The following is a 6000-nucleotide window of genomic DNA, read 5'->3' on the forward strand; positions in this document are numbered from 1 at the left end:
TAATCTACCTATTGATCGTGCTTATCATCAATCTTACGCCCTTGGTCACACTTCTTGTATCCTTCCTTCCCACAAAATAGCATCCTCAGCAAGTTTCCTTGTTCTGTTTTCATGGTTGCAAACAACCTAATTTGAGCGTCTTCAGCGTCCTCTCTCCTCTGTCAGACACACAGCCCAGCCCCTTGCCTTTAGGCACTCACTGAATCTCTCTCTTTTGCGTGTGCATCAGCAGCCCCTGTTGCGCATCTCTGTGCTGTTCTCATACCTGCTTGTGATGGATTACACAGTTATCCAATCCATTTTTCCTTTCATCTTTGTCAGTTTGGAGGGAAAAGAATTAAAGGGTTACCTCATTGCTTTGATTCATAGTGCCTTGATTATTGATAAAACTACACACTCTTTTCCATGTGTAGCAATAATGATATACACATTTTCACCATAACCTTCTTCTAGTGTTTAAATTGTTCGGTAGGAATATGAGTGTCCGTATGCTGGCAAAGATGGATTCAACCTCAGACAAATGCATCTTTTATTTGGATTTACCAATCTAAAAGGGGACACATTTTACTGACAAGATACTTTCTACTTAAAGAGGACCTCAGAGAAAGCATACCCATTCATATATTTCAAATGTGCCTCTTGTGTGTTTGATATGGTATATAATGAAATACTTCACAAAGCCTAACATTTAATATTCATTCAGCAAAATATTAAGCAAATTCTTTTACAAACTACTTAGATAACTAAAGGGCTGGCATGTTGGTAAATATGATCAGTAGTGTATTCAGAAAACACAGGAGTACGTAGTTTTGAGCAAAAATATTTAGCCAAAGTGACAATCTAAGAGTAACACAATACCACAGAAGGCTACCATGACACATTTTTTTTCATTGTCTTTGTCTTTTGTTCTATGGTGACTTTCTCCCCACAGGCCAAGCAAACAGACAACAAAGAAATGCCTCAATATTCAGCATTTCAGTTCTAGAAATATGTCTTTGAAATTTGTGTCAGGTACAACAGATGAATTGAAAGGCAAGTTGATCAAAGCCATAGAGAAAAGCAAATTTTCCTTTCATCCTTGCCTTATTTTTTTTATTGCACAAAACAAGGACTCTCATCGTGACATTTTCACACACATATGTAATGAACTCGATCATATTCTTCTTCCATTGCTCTCTTGTTTCCCTCTCTTTTTTCTCCACTTTCTCCCAAATAGGAGCAGTTTAGGCTCATGTTTCTCATTATTCATTTGGATTTTAGGTCTAGATTGTAGATATGAGAGAAAACATACATTTGTCTTAACATGATGATCTTCAGTTCCGTCCACTTTCCTGGAGGTTCCATTTTTCTTATGGCTAAATAATATTTCATTGGGTGTACATACCATGTTTTCTTTATTCTCTCAAAGGCTGATGGACCCCTACTGATTCCTTTGCTTGACTATTGTAAATAGTGCTGTAATAAATATGAGTGTGCAGTGTCATTGTATGCTGACTTACTTTCCTTTGAGTTTACACCCAAGGATGGCGTTATATGATTGCATGGTAGTTCAATCTGTAGATATTTTCAGAGGGCACTCCAGACTGGCTTCCTTAGTGGTTACGCTGATTTATATTTCTACCAAAGAGTGAAAATTGTGAAAGGGTTTTTCTCCTCTGTCCACCCCCTCCCCACCTTCATGCTAGAATTTGCTAGTTTTCTTCATGATAGCCACACTGACTGGAGTGAGGCGAAATCTCAAAGTTGTTTTGATATGCATTTCCTTTATGACCAAGGATATGGAACAATTTTTTGGTCGTTTGTATTTTTAAGTGTTCAATTTATTTGCCCATTTCTTAACTGGATTACTAGTTCTGTCGTTGGTTAATACTTGGAGCTCTTTCTGGATTCTGAAAATGAATCCCTTTTAAGATGAACTTTCAAAGATTTTTCTCCCATTCTGTAGACCACCTCTTCACTCAGGATCGCTGTCTCTGATGTGCAGAAGCTGTTTAATTTGGTGTAATCTCATTGGTCGAGTCTCCCCCTTATTTCCTGAGCTATTGGAGTCCTACTTGGAAAAAAACAGTTGTCTGTATCTATGTCTTGTAGTATTTCACCTCAAAGTTTCAGGCATAGATCAGAGGCCCATGTGTTGTCTTCCTAAAAGGATCTGATGTCTTCCTGAGTGAAGAGTGAGAGACTAGCACAATAGGAGGAGATGAAGGAAGAGTGGACACAGAGTGTCCTCAAAGATCAGAGACTCTGAACTGCCTTCTGCCCTAAGGTTACAAAGGCTGAGTCTCAAATGATACCTCCTGTGGGACCACCAGAGAGATGCCATATCCTTCAATGCAGGGGCTTCCTGCTTCCTGCTGAAGCTATGAAGCTCCTCACACACCAGCCCCAAACCACTCCACTCTATTTCTAACCCACAGGAAAATGGAAAGGACCAATGAGCAGAGGGGCCTAGATCTGGATGTGCAGCTGTAATTGTCAGGCAAAACACAGGATGCCCAAATGCAATTGATTTTCAGGTAAAGAATGACGTTTTAAAGTATAATTATCAGCCCAACACTGGTGACTCACACTTACAATCCTAGCTACTGAGGAGGCTGAAATCTGAGGATCGCAATTTGAAGCTAGCTGAAGCTGGAAAGTCCCCAACTCTCTCTCTTTTTTTTTTTTTTTGGGTCCAGTCATGGGGCCTGAACTCTGGTCCTGGGCACCATCCCTCAGCTCTTCAGCTCAAGACTAGCACTCTACCTCTTGAGCCACAGCTCCATTTCTAGTCCCCAACTCTCTTATCAACAATTAATCTCCAAAAAGTTGGAAATGCAGCTGTGGCTCAAGTGGTAGGGCACTAGCCTTAAACAAAAAAGCTTGGGACAGTGACCAGTCCCTGAGTTCAAGCCCCAGTATCACCACAGATACAAAACAATTATAATTATATAATTACAAGATATACTTATATGAAATATTACTTGCTACTTATCTGAAATCCAAGTGTAACTCAACCCACATTTTTATTTATACATTTTTAAGGCTGGGAAAGATCTAAAAACTGGTAGTTAGAAAAATTACTTTCTGCATTATATTGGGCAACAGATCATGTTTCAAAGTAAAATTACTATTCACCAGTAAAGTTGCCATTTAACTTTTCTGTGCTTTCAAAACTTTAATTTTTGTAATCATAAGTTTCCGCCTCTAATGGCACTCAGGGCCTAGGTTTTACTAAATGACTGATCTTGAGATCTATCTTTATCTTTCCCATTAAGAAAAAAATAAAAATACGGATTGACTTTTCTACTTCACTGATTGACCTTTCTAAATTATAAAAGCACAAGAATCATCTGAACAATGTTTTATGAGATCTAGACTCCTAACACCAGCTAGTTACTAATTACCAGAAAATACCTGACCTAGGGGTCACTATTAATACTAAAAGTGATGTAAGATGCATAGCAAATGGATTACATAATCACTGTTTTAAGTATTGAAAGGTGAAGCATTGAACGGTCACTTGCCAACAGATTTGGCCCTACTGACGGTTCACTTTTTGTTTTTCAAAAAGAGTTTAAAGAGTAACCAATTAGAAAGCTTGTGAGAGTAACCAATAAGAAAATGAGCTGTAATTCTTAACATTCCATTGGGTTTACAATATATAATAAACCTTGGGGCTACCACTTTTCACTAGCCCTGCAAATTAGCCTGTCTACATCTAGGCTGGAAACCAAGCCAAGAATGGAGTGTTAAAAGAGGTCAATGTGGTCTCTTTCTTATTATAATTTCTGCAGACCACACTGTGCTATAGTTAGGAGCAAAGAACTAGAAAAGTTTAGGCAGAGCAGCTCTATGATTTACACCGTGAGGAATTTGACAGTGATGGGTGAGTCCTGATGTCTCTATGACTTATTTGGTTGAATGCCAGCATCCAAGTCCCTGGTATTTAAAGTTCATCCTGCTTGAGCCTTCTGTATGTTGTACATGCAGTGAAGATCTGTGAAAATATGTTACTCAGAACTACTTAGATATAGAGTATAATTTATCATCTAGAGCTATCTTCACAGAGTATTTATTTGATGAAATATTAGCCGTCTACATTTCTTTCACTAACCATTGTAGGACATTAGAACTTTGTAAGTCAGTATTTGGGGATAAGATAATGAAATGATATTACCTACATGCAAAATGTAATCTAAAAGTTACATAACAGATTGTATTAAATGCACATTCATATTAATTATAAATTTATATAAATACTTTAAAAAATGATATTAATGCAATTAATATTTGTTGAATCCCTACTTAACGATAAATCCCTCCTTTTGCTAAAAGTTGTTGTAAATAGTCTTTTAATAAGACGCTTATATTCTAGTAAATGGAGGGATCCTAGCTGCACCTTAGATGTGTGCTAGATTTTTAGAAATAGTTACCTAGGTAACTATCATGGAGGTCATGATACTGTTCAAAAGAAGCGTACTCATTACCTGACTTATATAACTGTAACCCCTCTGTACACCACGTTTACAGTAACAATAAATAGGTAAATAAAAAATAAATAATCTTGATCCTCATTTATAAACAGACTTTTGCTGGTTGCCAGTGGCTCAAACCTATAATCCAAGATACTCAGCTGGCTGAGATCTGAGGATCACAGCTTGATGCCAGTCCAGGCAGGCAAATCCATGAGATTCTTATCTCTAATTCACCACCAAAAGAGCTGGAAATGAAGCTGTAGCTCAAGTGGCAGAACAGTAGTCTTGAGCAGAAAAGCTAAGAGACAACGCCTAGGCCCTGAGTTCAAGCCCCAGAACCGGTACAAAAAGAAAAAGGAAAAGAAAGAAATGTACAGACTTTTTTAATATCTATGTGAACAATCTATCATTGTAATTCCACTTGAACAGTGTGTTTTAGGTATGAACACTTGTATCCCACTATTTTTTTTTTAGTAGAAGTTTCTGGATGTGGACCTATGGCTCAAAGTGATAGAGTGCTAGCCTTAAGCAAAAAGAGCTCAGGGACAGCACCCAGGCTCTGAGTTCAAGCCCCAAAACTGACAAAAAGAAAAAAAATTTGGTTGTTCATTGCTCCAAACAACTGACTGACACGCCCCAGAAATCAAGACTAGCCATCAGAATGCATTGGAAGATGGCAACCTTCCATTAGAATCTGCATAGGAAATCAAGATGAAACATTTGTTCCTACATGAAAGTATCAAAAATGTTCATCACTTTTCTTGGAATTCACTCAGGTAGTTACCCAAGAGAAAGGAAATGTACACCTGAGCAATCGGTGCTGTTTGATTCAGTGTTTTATCTATAATTACTGTTTTCTATTAATTCCTATTTACTTGCCAGTCCCACATATAAAAGGGTTTTCAAGTTACTGATTTTGTAAGAAATGTAGTCTACTCCTTGCCAGGACCATCCTTTTTTTCTACAATTAGTTTTTCTAATCATATTAGACATGTTTTCAGTATCTACAGAGGAAACATAGTCCCCACAGCTATCATGAACCATTAACTTTAATTAAAATTTACAAGTCTAATGTTGTTGCATCTGCTAAAAGCATTAACTTCCATGTTCATTACCAAAATGTTAATGTTACATTAAAATAATGTTCCCTTTTGACAGTTCATCCATAGTTTAATTATTTATTTTCTCGGGGAATTCATTCTAAAATTTAAAGAGAAGACTATGAAGTCAAATTAAAAATGAGATGGAATACAAAACTGCTAAGGAGTCAACATTATGGTTCAGATAAAAGTCTTTGATATTATTTATTCTGGATTTAAGTAAATATTTACTTCTGTCTTACATCTGAGAGATTTATTTTTTAGAATATTTCCTCTGGTTTTTTTTTCAGCTGCCTTTTTTTTGTTATAATACTAGTACTTATACCTCATCTCTACATTCCATTCCCAAGAGTTCACAAGGCTACACAATCTTTTATTCCTATAAATCATTTAAAAGGAAAACTTTGGTTTAAAAAATACACTTCTGTGTTTTCTCTTAAAAT

At 36.7% G+C, this 6000-nt stretch overlaps 1 long non-coding RNA gene across 1 annotated transcript in view; it reads left to right on the top strand.

The window, feature by feature from the left end:
- The window catches only part of LOC138841032 (uncharacterized), a 34847-nt gene that overhangs the window by 17265 nt on the left and 11582 nt on the right, over window positions 1–6000 (top strand). Inside the window, exon 3 of the long non-coding RNA XR_011376301.1 lies at window positions 2418–2516. This is a non-coding gene — a long non-coding RNA (uncharacterized lncRNA). The remainder of the gene's footprint in view (window positions 1–2417; window positions 2517–6000) is intronic.

Source organism: Dipodomys merriami, unplaced genomic scaffold (assembly GCF_024711535.1).
Source record: "Dipodomys merriami isolate MVZ:Mamm:240054 unplaced genomic scaffold, mDipMer1.0.p SCAF_31, whole genome shotgun sequence".
Taxonomy (NCBI): Eukaryota; Metazoa; Chordata; class Mammalia; order Rodentia; family Heteromyidae; genus Dipodomys; species Dipodomys merriami.